This window comes from Dermacentor silvarum, chromosome 1, assembly GCF_013339745.2.
Source record: "Dermacentor silvarum isolate Dsil-2018 chromosome 1, BIME_Dsil_1.4, whole genome shotgun sequence".
NCBI classification, from domain to species: domain Eukaryota; kingdom Metazoa; phylum Arthropoda; class Arachnida; order Ixodida; family Ixodidae; genus Dermacentor; species Dermacentor silvarum.
In genome coordinates this window covers 39,662,680-39,677,279 of record NC_051154.1, presented here as the reverse complement: position 1 = coordinate 39,677,279, position 14,600 = coordinate 39,662,680, and the positions used below count along the sequence as shown (strand labels likewise).

The 14,600-nt window shown below is 47.2% G+C and overlaps 1 protein-coding gene across 1 annotated transcript in view; it reads right to left on the bottom strand.

Moving 5' to 3' along the window:
* The window catches only part of LOC119460900 (unextended protein), a 66,037-nt gene that overhangs the window by 46,729 nt on the left and 4,708 nt on the right, over nucleotides 1–14,600 (bottom strand). The window lies entirely within an intron of this gene.

Sequence of the window (14,600 nt, the reverse complement as noted above, 5' to 3'; positions counted from 1 at the left end):
AGAGTAAATGGCGGGCAGTGTTCCTGACGAACGATTGATGGTACCCGGCGCCTTGTGGATGTACCAGTATTCCAAAAGACGCCGTCGCCGCCCGGTGGTTGTTTTTTCTCTCCAAGTCGACAGCGCCGTCGGGGATAATCTGGTGATCAAAAAAATCCAGAGCCCTTCCCCTACTGTGAAGATGGAAACCAGCGAAGCTGTGACTATGACGGGTCTGCTGTAGTCAATATTGCTATAATTAATTTATATATTATCATTATTGACTATATTGAGCGTCTTCGGCATGTTCGCCAAAGAGTTATGACACCGCCGTCTTGTTTTCGCCCAGCGCGATGCCCAAGCAGTGCGTTTGCTGCTCGAAGTCCGCCCGCGACGCCGACGAGATCTCCCCGGGTCCTGCTATCGGCGGCTCATACCCACATATCCAACGCGGGTATGAGCCACACGTGATTTCTTTTCTTACTTTGCTTCTTTCTTTCTTTCTCTCTTTATTTCTTTCTTTACTTCCTGCCTTCTTTTTTTCTCTCTTTCTTCACATAATTCTTGTCCCTGGCTAATACCCGCATATCCATTGCGGGTATTTGCCACACGTGAAATTAATATTGTTAATCGGGAAGTAACTGACGAGCATGTGGTGTCATGACCTATCAGTACTAGTCATGTCAGTCATACATTCGTATCCTTCCTCGCCAATTTTGGTATATATCAAGTGAACGAGATGCCACAAAACAAGACGCCACAAGATTGTTGCCTACTTCCGGTGTACACGGACGCGATCTCCTGGAACCTAGCCCTGAACAGCTTCGCTGTAAAAGCTCGCAGTGTTCTGCCAAAGCACTGCGTACCCTGTTTAGGTGGCGAAGGTCATTCTTGTGTTGGCGAATTCTTTCCGGGCAGTTTTTAGTCTCGCCAATATACGACGCGGGGAATTCGGTGCTGATCATCTTGTACACAATGCCCTGCGCCTTTTCGACAGAAACGCGGTCTTTTGGACGAGGGAGGAGAGGAGGTCTGGTTGTCCCCAACCAAGCAGATATCAGCCGAATGTTTACCTTTGATTCAGCCCAACCAGATCAACGACACAAGCGAGTGCATAAATGGGGCCCAGAAATGAAATTCCCGCATGCCTCAGAAGCTCAAATAAAGCCAAACAAGCATGGTGCACCGGATTCGCCTTGGTGTCGCATTCACGAAACGTTATAGACATATGATTGATTGCAGTGAAACTAGCCCAAATTTTGAATATTGCCAGGTACCAGAAACACCTGATCATATATTTTGCATTTGTCCCGCGTACGCACAAGAACGACAGAAACTGGTCTCTTCCATTGCAAAAGTCGATAAGAGGCCGCTATCAGACGAGTTTCTTTCAGGTACTTGGCCCAATGCAAACAGCGCAGCCCTGATAACCAGTGCCACTATAGTCTTTCTACAGGCCACTGGGCTGGACGCACGGCTTTAGAGATGCCACAACGTTGTAAACTTGTATATACACACCTCCTCCTCATGTCATCATCATCATCATCATCATCATCATCATCATCATTCATTAGCCCTTTTCCTCCCCGTCCCTTTTCCCAGTGTAGAGTAGCAGGCCAGAGCAAGTTACAGCTCAGGCCGACCTCTCTGCCTGCTCTGTAATTAAATTTTTTTTCTCTCTCTCTACACATTCGGGTATTCTTCGTCTAGTACTGATTTTTCAGCCGGACGAGCCACTAGATACTTCTCCCCATTTCTTGTTGTCTCCTAAATGTCTCATATACACTATGTGGGATCGGCCAAGATAGAGGCATTTCTCTGACTAATTTTTGAACGGTTCATTGCAAATGTGGCAGCCTTACCTATATTTGGATTGCAGAAAGGCGTTCGTGTGTGAATAAAATAATTAGAAAGTGAAAGAAAATATTTATTTCAATCAACTATTAGCAAAACTTGGAGGACGCTTAAGCTTCGCCTATAAGAGTGGAACGCGATGGCATTCAAAGATCCCTGACTGCTTCTCACGCTTCCCGGCAACTGAAGAATATGTAACCGTAATGTTTACCGGGAAACGCTGGCGGCGAACGCTATGCACGAAGTCGACCTTTCTGGTAGAAGCACGGCCGCTTGCCTGGACCGATCCCGGAGGTAGTGCACAGCCGCGCCAGAAAATTGCATCATTTTAAGGTTTCTGTTATTGTTTCGGAATTTTAACATTTCAGTCTGAGAAGATTTAACATAAAAGGCGTGAGCTGTCGGTGTTTTGTTTCATGGCATTTGTTTGTGGGCCGTTATTCTCAAAATTCCGAGGAATAACTTTGTCAAGAATCTAAACAATGTATGAGCAATTTTAGTTATAGAAAAGTGTGACAATAAAACCCGCATATACCGCGTGTCATATAGCAAGGCGTGGCATATACATATACCTAAATATATACGGACTCACGGACTCACGACGCCGGCACCGGATTTTCTGCGACACGGGGCCCTTGTAACGCTATCGCGTTATTATATAGAATGCACACAGTATACACCCTTCCGACTCAGATTACAGAATACATGACCTATGCCCAGCAAGACTAACACAATACGTAATGAACGCAGTGACATGCACGCATCGAACTTTCAAAATGGAAATCAGCAAAAGTTATATTATTTGTGTTGTTGTGACCACAACAACAACAGAACTTTTCACATTTTCCGTTCTGAAAGTAACTTTTTCTTTTGCCTTCTTTTTGTTCCAGCGTTGTCTTCCTTTTCTTTGACTTTTACTTAACTGTTCCTTCAGAAACGTCGGTGTTAATAATTTTCTACTCATGAAGTGTTTTCTAACTTAACAAGAGCGCACATGACATCCAAGCGGGAAGAGCTTTGGTGTTGATAAAATAACACGCATATGTTTTTAATATTAGGTAACAAATTCATATCATAGATACATCTTTATCAAAACATTAGTCGCCTACTTCGCTGATCTGTGGTTCGTAATAATAGGCACTGACTGTATAGGTTACCTGACAACTGTGACAGAAGCTTTCAGCCAAGGTACTGCTGCATGTCTCATGTTCACGTCTCAGGCAGCGAGGTTACTCGGAGGCGCACATTCAGTTCTCCAGGAATTCAGAAACATGGCGCTTTCTTAAGTGCTTCATACGTTGCCACGGGGTTTTTGGAGACCCAAGCAAGTTGTGAAGAATGGTATGACGCGCACCCAAGGAACAATATTCACATATAGTGTCATGTCGCAAGTGGGTTACCGGCAATTCAACCTCCAGAACTCTCGCTGTTCGCGGACGATGTCTGCCGCTCCGAACATGAAGCGGGTATAGGAACGACGCTATCATGCATGCTCATGAGCGCAACACGTGTGAGCAGAGAGTTACCGCCGTCGCTATCGCTATTTTACTGCTTTTACAATTGCGAGGCTCCCTCTTTCAAGCACTGTGATTAGGGCGCTATCTAAAGATGCAAAATTAAATTCCGGTAAGAATATGAAATTTTATATATAGCAGAATAGTCTGCTAGTGAACGTACAAGAGCTACAAACTATACATGCGCCGAAATATCAGAAAAAAAAAAAAACCTCTGACAGCCACAACATCCTGGGCTAGAAAAAAGCGCAAGACGCGTCAGCCGCTGATTCATCCGAAGCATGGGACGTTAATATACGCGAAAATTATTTTTTCCCAGAAGCAACTGCGAAGAGCACGGCCATAAAACACCGCATTTAAAATAGACAAGACAAATGGTGGAATAGAGCGCTCTTAGAGGAAACGGACTGCACACAAAAAAAGAAAGATGAAGTCGCAGTTTCGCCCGAGAGGCGAAGCATTGATTGCGATAGCAAATTAGTGGACAGCTATACGAAGGATAGATAATAGTTTGATCTGCCGTATAAACTTGTAAACATAGGCATACTAACTCAATTAACAAGCATGGTGTCACGCGCGCACAAGGAAACATGACCACATCTAACTCGATGACCGCGGAAACTCGCTGGCAAAACGCTGCAGTGAGGAAGCGCGGCAGCAGCACCCAGCGATTTGACCTTCGTGCTGCGTCTCGCATCACCGCGAACTAAGCCGCGAAAACACAGCACACGGCGGACTGTGTCCCCGTCGCAGATGGCTTTCAAGTTACAGCGGCCCGGGCGGGCTCACGCCTGGGGTTGGCGCGGTGTGCGTCTTCGTCAGCGAACACATCTTGCTGTCTTGCCTTGGCCACACATTTCGCACAAGTGCGCCACGTCTCTAGCACGTTTGGCATGAGAGTGAGCCAGACTGCAGCCGGAAAAGAAGCACCTGACCTGCGCGGGGTAAACCAGGAGGCAGTGGGTTGCAGTTCGGAGGTACAGCTTCTCACAGGTACCTCTATCGTTGCTTCTTGAGAGTGCGCTGTACTTAACCAGGCTCGTGGAAATCAGGCTGAGTTGGACGGCGGGGAAGCAGAAGGTGCAGGCGACTGTAAGATGGAACGGTTGAAAAGTAGAGCTCGCGCAGCATCATGGGCCTTGTCGTTTGTGCGGATACCACTGTGATCCGGCACCGAGTGAATAACCCCAGTCTTGGCTGCAGTTGCATTATCAGCTGTGGCCTTCATCTGATGTGGGGGAACGCACGCAATGGTGGTATTAATGCGATTAGCATTATTTGCCTATTTCAGGCACTTTAAGCCTATCTGTCTATCTAGCGTCTTGTGCCAACCTAGTCACTCAATATATCTACTAACTTGTGCTACTAAGTATGAGGTTGGGGTCGTCATTCGTCATGGGTCGTCATGAGGTCGTCATTCCAGCTTCCTCATCCTACTCTCGTCATGCAGTTGTCGTCACGCAGTCGTCTTCATACCATTGTCGTCATGTCGTCATCGTCACCCTGCCCCCGCACCATGAATCGTCATCATTTCAGAAGCGTCATCCAATTGTCGCCATGCCGTCGTCGTTATAACGAATTCGTCTTTTCATCGACGTCATTCCTTCTTCGTCATTCTATCGTAATCATGCTGTCATACAATCGTGATTACGCCACCGGTGTCGTGCCATGATCCTCATTGCGTAGTCATCGTACAGTCGTCGTCATACATTCGTTGTCATACCGACCGTCGCGCCAATGTCGGGATACAGTCATCGTCATACACCCGTCGATATCCCATTCTCCCCGTGGGGTCGTCGTCACGCTGGCGTCGTTATACCATCATCATCAATTCAGAATCATTATCATATTATCATATTCCAACTACGTCATCCGACTCTCGTCATCCCGTCGCCGTCACGCCATCGTCTGTCATCATACAGTCCTCGTGAAGCAGTCGTCGTCACGCCATCGTCGTCATACACTCGTCTTCATTCCATTGTCATCATACCATTGGCGCTCTTTGGGCATAACTGGCCCTTGCGCCAAAAAAACGATAAATCATCATCAAGTCATCATACCTTTTCATGCCATCGTCGTCACTGCGTCCTCGTCATACAGTCGTCGTCAGACATTCGTTGTCATGCCGTCGACGTTACACCGTAGCGGTCGCACCATCGTCGTCATTCGAACTTCGTCAACCGACTCACATTATGTCGTCGTCGTCACACGGACGTCGCCATACCATTGTTGTCATGCCGCCGTTGTCACGCTGTCGTTTTACCATCAGACGTCATCCCATTATCTGTCATCGTCATGCCGGCTTCGGCGTTGCATCGACGTCAATCCTTCTCAGCCATTCTGTCGTAACCACGCTGTCGTCATTCAGTTGTGATTATGCCACCGTTGTCATGTCGCCGTCGTTTTTGCGTCGTTGTCATTCTAGCTTCGTCATCCGGTTGTCGTCATAACGTCGCCGTCAAACACGTCTCATCATCCCCTTGTCCACCTGCTGTCATCGTCGTACTGGCTTTTTCGTTTCATCGACGTCATTCCTTTATTGTCATTCCATCGTCGTCACTGCGATATCGTCATACAATCGGCGTGATGCCGTCCTGCTCATGGGCAACCTTGGCAATCAAATATCGCCGCAAAGTGGTCCGATACCGGAGACAGCAGTGTTCGGAGGTCCCGAAGTAACAACTGTCGGGCGGACCTCCTGTGAGGAGGTCCCCCCTCTGCAGCCAGAGCGAAGGAAGTCTCAAAAGGACCACGACAGGTTTGAAATAAACATGGCTTCAGCAATTGGGTGTGTCGCTGCTTAGTTTGAATGCTAATTGCATTACCGTCGGCAGTCATCTTGAGATGGGTTCTGCCGTAATTTTTCTGTGTGTCAGTCATTCGGCAAGACTGCGGTAACCACGCTCAGCAAAGCCATGGGAAGGGTTTGCTAGGAAAGTTTCGTTTTAAAATAATTACGAACATGGTGGTGTAGATCTAACCTCGGTCTCCCAGCACAACAGCTCGATGGATGCTCTAACCACTAGGCCGGAATCGCACGCATACCTGCTTCTCACGTGCCAGCGCCATCTCTACTCCGTTGTACTGTATTCCAACCAGCGTGCTTTACTCTACTCCAACAGCGTGCAACACTGGGCCTCTTAGATTATCCGTCCCTGGCAGTCCTGGACTGCGCGAAGCGGTGCTTTCAGCCAATGAGCGTTGCGTGTGCAGCTTCTCCGACAGTCCGGGACTGTCAGAGACGGATAATCGAAGAGGCCCACTGTTGAAGCCACGTGAGAAGTTTGGTCATCGAAATATTCAGCGCGCTTCGTGGTCAACCACTTGGTTCCGCATTCGGGTCTGACATAAGAATTGCTTCTTCGCACACTTCGTTCAGATAATTTTGCACTTGAAAGACTTTTATGGCCAAAGTTAAAATTAAATTCTGGGGTTTAACGTAACCAAAACCACGATCTCATGAGACACGCCGTAGTGGGGGACTTCGGATTAATTTTGAACACATGGCGTTCTTTAACATGCACTTAAATCTAAGTACACGAGTGTTCGTGACATTTCGTCTCTATAGAAATGCGGCCGCCGCGGCCGTGATCAAACCGGCGACTTCGAGCTCGGCAGCGCCATGTCATATAGCCACTAAGCTACCACGGCGGGTGTGAGCAAAGTGGCGTTCCACCGGACGGGTATCCTCTATTGAGGAAGTGTATTTGTTGCCTCACTTTTGGAGAAGTGTTTGTGTTATTTATTGTACGTGCTGCGTGGCGTTTTGTATTCTGCTTGTAGACGTAGCCATCGCTGTTTTGTCTGCTATGTGTACACTTCATGCACATATGTTTTTTGATGTTTTTTTTATATTCATAATAATTACTATGAAAGAAGAAGAGAGTATTTTGTGGTCAAGTTGCAAATATTCGGTTAAACGCCTGAATTTGCCACTTGAGCCATGAAACGATTTTTTGTTCATGGCACGTTACGAGGGTCATTCCAATCCGAACGTCCTAGACACTGCATTCGACCCTTTGTATATATTCTAAAAGTCCTTGTCAATCACTTCACTACACTATTTGTCCTGGTAGGCTATTTATGGAAGAAATAATTTTCTGTCTCTCACAGCGATTTCAATATTGCAACGGTGGCCAAAACCTATGTTGAAAGAAAAAAAAATCGCCAAAAATAAAGTGCTACGTGGAGCTCCTAAAAGTGTCGTAGTTACAAGAAAAGCAATCGCGCTTTCTTATTCCAGCCAATTTGCGGCCGCTATTGTCTTACAATGTGCTGTGTGGTGCAGCAATACGGCGATTTTGGGCCAATATTTATTTTTTTAGACAATTTTGCACGCTTTACACAGCCCATACAACTTGTCGTTTGGTTGGATAGTTAGCGATAAATAAGTAAAAGGTATTGAAGTCGATGGGCTAGTATTTTCGAAGCGCAAGAGACCTTAACATTGAAAAATGGGCGAAATGCCTGCTGTTTAGGCACATGTAACTTGTTGATGAGGCCCAAGTAAAGATGTGTGCTTGACGCCATTTTGAAAGGGTTTACAAAAGAAATCTATTTCTGAAAGTTTAATTGGAGCAGTTTTTGTTTTAGGCGAGAAAAAGATATATATATATATATATATATATATATATATATATATATATATATATAATGAGAGTCCGCCGCGTCCCAGGCGCCAGGTCGTCATTGTCATTATAAGGCTGCTTCAATGCACAGTGCGCTTCTCCGGGGCAACTGAGATGCGGCGGCCGCGAGGGCAGCAAGACCGCATACTGCTTTGTGTTCTTACATTGCCGCGGCAGCTTTAAGCCAGTGTGGCTGGATGGCACTAGATTTCGGAAGGGCGTCATCGGCAGCCGACTAGTATACTAGGCGCAGCTATTTCCCTGCCACGTCGCTACATTGGAGCAGGTGGGGCATTCGCAGTAGAACTTATAGGTTGTGTGTCCAGTTTTGGCGCTTTCGGAAGGTTTCCGTTTTCACTGCCGCCTCCGACGTACAGGCTTCGCCATTTGAAATGTCTGTGTGGCTGAGGGGAAGGTGATCCCAGCATTGTCAGTCGTCAGCAGTGATGTTACGAAATGGTGACAGGCGCGCGTACCTTTCAGACTCAATCCTTGCGGATAGTTCTTTTATTGCGATAGCAATTATATGGACACTTCAAGCGGATTTCTTCCGTCGGCCTCTGCGTCGTCGTCGCCGTGAGGTTCCATATAAAGTCCGAGGATGATAAAATCGTCGCCGCGCGCCGTACGTGCGAGCGAAAGCGCGGGGGACGCGCTCTTTCACGGAGACCGAACGCACGGCGAAGAGCAAACGCGACGTCTTCCGTCGTGCGAAAGACCATGGGGGGATAGGAGGGGGGAGTGGAGGCGACGTTTAGCTGCGGCACCAAATGCGTATCTTGCGACCGGGCGCAAGGGGAACTGGCGAATCAATCTCCCACGCGAAAGGAGGAAAGCGCGAAGGCAGCGCGGGAGGGAGGGGGCGCGGCTTCTACTCTGCCAACAACTACATACTTAGCGCGGCTGAGGGCTGTCGCGCGCACCGTATCTTGAAAGCGATCTCAACACGGCTCTTTCCTTTGTATGCGCTGTGCTTTCGCCGCTGAGTTTCCGTTCAAGAGTTAGACCGCACGAACTTTCGCTCGCTGCGGTGGCCGCGCTTGCGCACACCATGTTTTGACAGTGGTTGTCTGTGGTCGCGCGCTTGTTAATTCAGTTAGTAAGCGAATGTGTCCAAGTTTATCATGGGATGATGAAGTTAGCAAATTTGCAGGCGCAAGTTGGAATACGCTAGCGCAAGACAGGGGTAATTGGAGATCGCAGGGAGAGGCCTTCGTCCTGCAGTGGACATAAAATATAGGCTGATGATGATGATGATGATCGATTATTGATTAGCTATTGATTGGCTATCTATTGGCTATCGCAAGGTATTGGCCACGTATTTGATGATGATGTGTAGTGTTTAATGGCGCAAGGGCCAGCTATGGCCAAACCTTGGCCACGTATTTGGGCTAGGCTAAGCACTACCAAGTCATCCCCAGCATTTTCTGGAATTTATTGAGTACTGATAGATGATCGATTAGCTGTTGATTGGCTATCGCAAGGTATTGTCCACGTATCTGGGCTAGGCTAAGCACTACCAAGTCCTCCCCAGCATTTTCCGGTATTTATTGATTATTGATTGATTATCGATTAGTTATTGATTGGCTATTGATGACTGACTAAGCTAAGTAGTCCCAACCATGCTTAGCTAGACTTGGCCAGGTTCAGCTTCGCTAGTTTACAGGGGTATGTGCCATTGCGCTTGGACCCTTTCAGCACGACCGCCAGGATCGGCCCCCATTTTCTTCAAGTTTGTCTTCAAGTTTTAACAGCTCCGCTGTTAAAACTTGAAGTGTGTATTCAAGTCAACTTCATTTTGTTTGGTAGTTCCAAAACGTTCATGTTCCGAGTTATTCATAAAGTTTGAGGTTCAAGACGCTAATTTTGTATTCAGAGGTGGGAGTGTCTTTCAACATAGGTTTTGGCCACCGCTACCCATGAGACAATGAGGCTCGAGAATCTTTTCATACCAGTTATAGCAGGCCTACTGGATTTGGGACACTTTAATATTGAACAAAATGTCTCGTTTCTTCTTTTTTCCGTGACATCCGTTACTCAAGGCGCTCTTGCAGGTTGATCTCGTCCGGTGGCGTACCGACTATTTCCGAAGTGTGTATGTGTGCGGAGGTGGAGGCCGCAATGCCTCCGAATCTGTCTGTCTTCCTTTCTTGTTGTAAAAGTGTTATTTTGTAATTAATAGATGTGATTACCAATCACAGATGTCGAACCATTACGGACCCGCAATTTACAATACTTTATGAACGCGGCTTTTGCGTTTTAAAAGTTGGTTAGATGATCACAAGGAACTAGGAATGATGTAAGCGGCGCGAGTTCAAAAATACTTTTAGCGAGAACCGTTCTACGCAGGCGTGCAAGCCACGTGGCGGCGAGGCACGAAAAACAATGTTCGCTGCCAGGAGATGCCGAGAGCCGGAGATACGTAATACAAAAGCCGTGCTCACGTGTCTTTGCCTCAGCTGTTTTGTTGGACTTATCAACGTGCAGCCTCACTGGCAGCTTTGAAAAATGGGGATGGAGCCAATGGCATACTTTCCTCCCCGCCCCCAAATGCCAAAAGTGGGCGAGGAGGTAAGTGCTTCCCTTGCCCTCCTCCCCCTCCCCCCCTCTTGGTAATACGCCTATAATCTCTTCAACGTCCCACCAAATTTAGGGGTTTCGACGAATTTGCCTTCGCGCCCCTGTTCTATTTATTTTTATGTGTTTTATTTACATATACCGCAGCCACATTAAGGCCTGTAGAAGGAGTGGGAACGGTAAGCTATCACACAAGGCAAACACCAGCGAACAATTTAAAAACAGCTAACATAGGCACGTGAGCACAAGTAAATAGAAGAAAGACAATTAAATAAATACAGGTAACGCAATCTATGTATTCGATAAGTACTCTCCTATGGCGACTAAAAGCTCATTCAAAGGGGTCCTGAACCACCCCTCGGGCTTGGTGAAAAAACACAGTCCGCAGATAGCGTACGCTGCTGTGAACATCTCAGCCAGATTTTGCAGTCATGGGAGGCACGTGGAGCTCGCAAGTGGCGCGCGAAGGCACCTTTTTCTCAAATACTCTCAGTTCAACAGAATCCTTTCCCTCACACTTTTCCGGCTGCTATATTTCGTCATATATAGCAGATTCCCGTACGCGGCGGCTATTGGGCAACAGCTGACACAAATAAAGAAGGGTGTTTGGGTCAGTGCGCTTCTTCCTACTTTTACTGTGTATATTAATTGACGGAGTTTAACGAACAAGCTGAACTCCAAGCAGTGTTGTACACGTTCCTCAAAAACAGGAACGAAAGCTCGTTCCTCGTTCCTTCCCAATATTGAAACGAGTTCCCGTTACAAGTTCCTTTAATGCGAAAGGAACGCGTTCCAGTTACTCTTCGAACATTGGAACGTGTCGTTACATTAACGTTACATTTGATTTTTTTAATTTAAAATATAGTGTCGGATAATACTGAGACGAAATAAAGTGAGCAATTTAAAACTCACATCGAACTACCTATATTATACGAATTTGAACATCGCCGACAGCAGATTATCTGGAGATAAAAAGAATCCAAAGAAACGCTCCTAGACGAATTTGTTCAGGGCGCACCGGACATACTCCAGGTATGTCTAACTCCAACTTTGGTGCTCGTCTATTACAAGTGCAACACATATGGCAATTTCCACTACGGTCTTCAAATGCACAGACAAGATATTACGCTTCAGATGTGCAAATACAAAGTTACTCACATGCACCAATGTAATTAAATTTCTTCCACAAGAAACCGCGATAGAAAGGAACAATACATAGGCGTGTAATGAATGCTTGTGCACTATTGCAGTATGAGTGGGGAAAAAATGTCCAGAATACATATTTGCAACTTAGTAAAGTCCCTTGTTTGAACTCAGCAAGAGTTGCATCTCGATGTTGGTGTCCGACAGACGAACCCGTTTCTTCGTCAGCACTTCGTTGGCAATGTTGAAGAGCCGTTCCACTGAAGCGCTTGAGGGTACTGCGGTGCTGTACTTGAGTGGCAAGATGGGCTTGTTGGTTCATCATGAAGGCTGTATTTCAGCGCTTAGTAAGGACGTCTAAGGACGTCGCTTAGTAAGGACGCATGTGTGTCCGTACGTCTCCTTCTTTGTCCTCGTCCTTACTAAGCGCTGAAATACAGCTGTACTTGAGGAAAAGTTGGTTCAGTCCCTCGAAGTTCTTCACCTGTGACAGTGGGTAGTCAACTCGTATACCAACAGGTACCGCGACAGCTCATCCTGTTCCTCGGCTGGAAGGGTTTGGTGCCCGAACGAGAAGAAATCTTCGGGCATGGACGAGGTGGCAACATCTGCGCTAGCTGGTTTGGTCACCACAGCCAACTCTGTCTTTATGTTGATGGTATACAGAAGGGAGCGTTACGTGACAGTCTTGAAGCCTAGTCATAAAAAAAATATAGCGGAGAACTCACGAAAAAAAAAATGCACCATAGTCACGTGACAGGCAAGCGATAGTTCTGTGCGCCTCACGCGGTCGCCCATCCGCCCTGCGTGATGTGTTGCGTACATGCGTGCGTCTGTTCAATGCCGTGGAACGTTTACAGAAGGAACGCCGTTCCCTCTGCCGTTTCTTCGTAAACCTAACGAGTTACCGTTACAGTTCCAACGACCCTTAATGGAACGGTGGCGTTCCTCCGTTCCTCGCAAAAGGAACTAGTTACAGGAACGGCGTTCCTTGGAACGCCGTTTCGTACAACACTGAGCTGAAGTAAACGAAAATGAAAAAAAAAAAAAAAGGAATTACGTTCTTCCGGAAGTACGACTACTGTCTGCTGACGCTCGGCCGCATACGCCCGCGTACGAATGAAACTTTGGTGACACTGCGTATCAGTGTCGTAGCCGTCGGGTATCGCTAATTTCTATTAGTTTTGAACACTTAACTAGCCTTGAATCACGCGAAACTAGACCAGACGTACACTTGCCAACGCGCGCTCACTCCTGGCCGCTCCTGGCTAGACGCCTTGGCAGGCAGCTTCGCATTGAGCTATTTCGCGAAATGCGCAATTTCGATGTGGCTACTATCGGTCGGTCAAGCTGGTGCAGGACAAAGCTGGTCCGCACCAAACAGCACAGCCAGACTGGAGGACATGAGCGCGAGTGCGCATTCCAGCCCTGTCGTACACAAAGTTAGCGGATACAGTTGTATGTAGCTGCGCCTGCAGCGTAGCGTAGATACCGCAGACCCCATTGCGTGCTTCAGCAAGCTGCGGTTCGTTAAGGACAACGGCGTGCTCTGATTGGTGTCTGTGGGTGACGTGACTCAAGGCCCGAGCGCCGACATCTGACCAACAGGTCTTCTGCTTCCCGAGTTGCCCACCGGTGGCACAAAACGGGCCAAGCAGCCACGCAATCAATTAAGTATCGCGTTTCAATCGTTGAGTTGTGTACCTTTTCAAGCGTTCCGAAACAGTGGCTATAGCAACAGCGAGGAAAACCTGCTTCTATAATGAACGCGCAACCTGCACACCGAAGCTCATGCTCATCTTGTGCACGCACGAATTAGCGAGGGCGGACTTATGGCCCGACATGGCTATTCCATTTTTTTACAAGTTTATAACGCTTGGAGTAGAAATTAAGCAAATGTTTCGACGATCTCGGAGGATCATCTAAACCTTTGCTGAACTTTTCCAAGCTTTCCAGATTTTTTATTATCAGCAGGGACAACGCGATTTGTCGAAGCGTGGTGCGGCCTATATGTATGGTCGCACGGGCAAGTCTAACGCTGCAATAACTCTCAACATGCAAAATAGTGAGATCATGGCGCTCTTTGACGATATCTTCGCGCGCAAAAAAAAAAAAGAACGAGGAAAAAAAAAAAAAACTTCACATCATTATCATCATCATCACCACCATCAAAACAGCGAGTTCATACCGAAATACGAGATGGCTCAAAGAACCCTATAACAAAGACAGCCGCATATTGTCGGTTGAAAACGTGGTTGGTCGTAGAGCGTACACTCTGCGTCATGCAGAGATTACCGGTCGTCGTATGTTACCCTTTGCGCGCGGATTTCCCGCGGTCCCCTCACGTAGTTTGTTCAAAGAAAGTGCTACGGTGAGCACGACAGAAAACAATATAGGACACCGATAGCGGTGCGTACACGTGTTGCCCTTCACTGCTGACTGGGTCAATTATCAGTCGATGCCAAGTGCGCGAGAGCTTGGAGCTGTAGGTCGCGCATTTACGTATCGCGCCACTTAAGCAAATCTTTTATCTCGGCGCTTTCATTCTATACACCCTTGCTTTTAGCGCTGCAGGCCTAAGCAGAGAAAAAAAATTATGAGGTATTACGCGCCAAAAACCACAATACGATTACGAGGCATGTCGTAGTGGGGACTCCGGATGAATTTTGACCACATAGGGTTCTTTAATCTGCGCCTAAATTTATGTACACGAGCGTTTTTTTGCATTTCGCCCCCATCGAAATGCGATCGTTGCTGCCGGGTTCGAACCCACGACCTCAGCAGCGCAACGCCGTATAGCCACTGGGCTACCGCAACGTTTATACAGATAGAGATTTTAACTGGCTTGACCATAACTGTTTCCAGATATATGCACTTATCACAAATTAGAATTCGCACGCGGCGA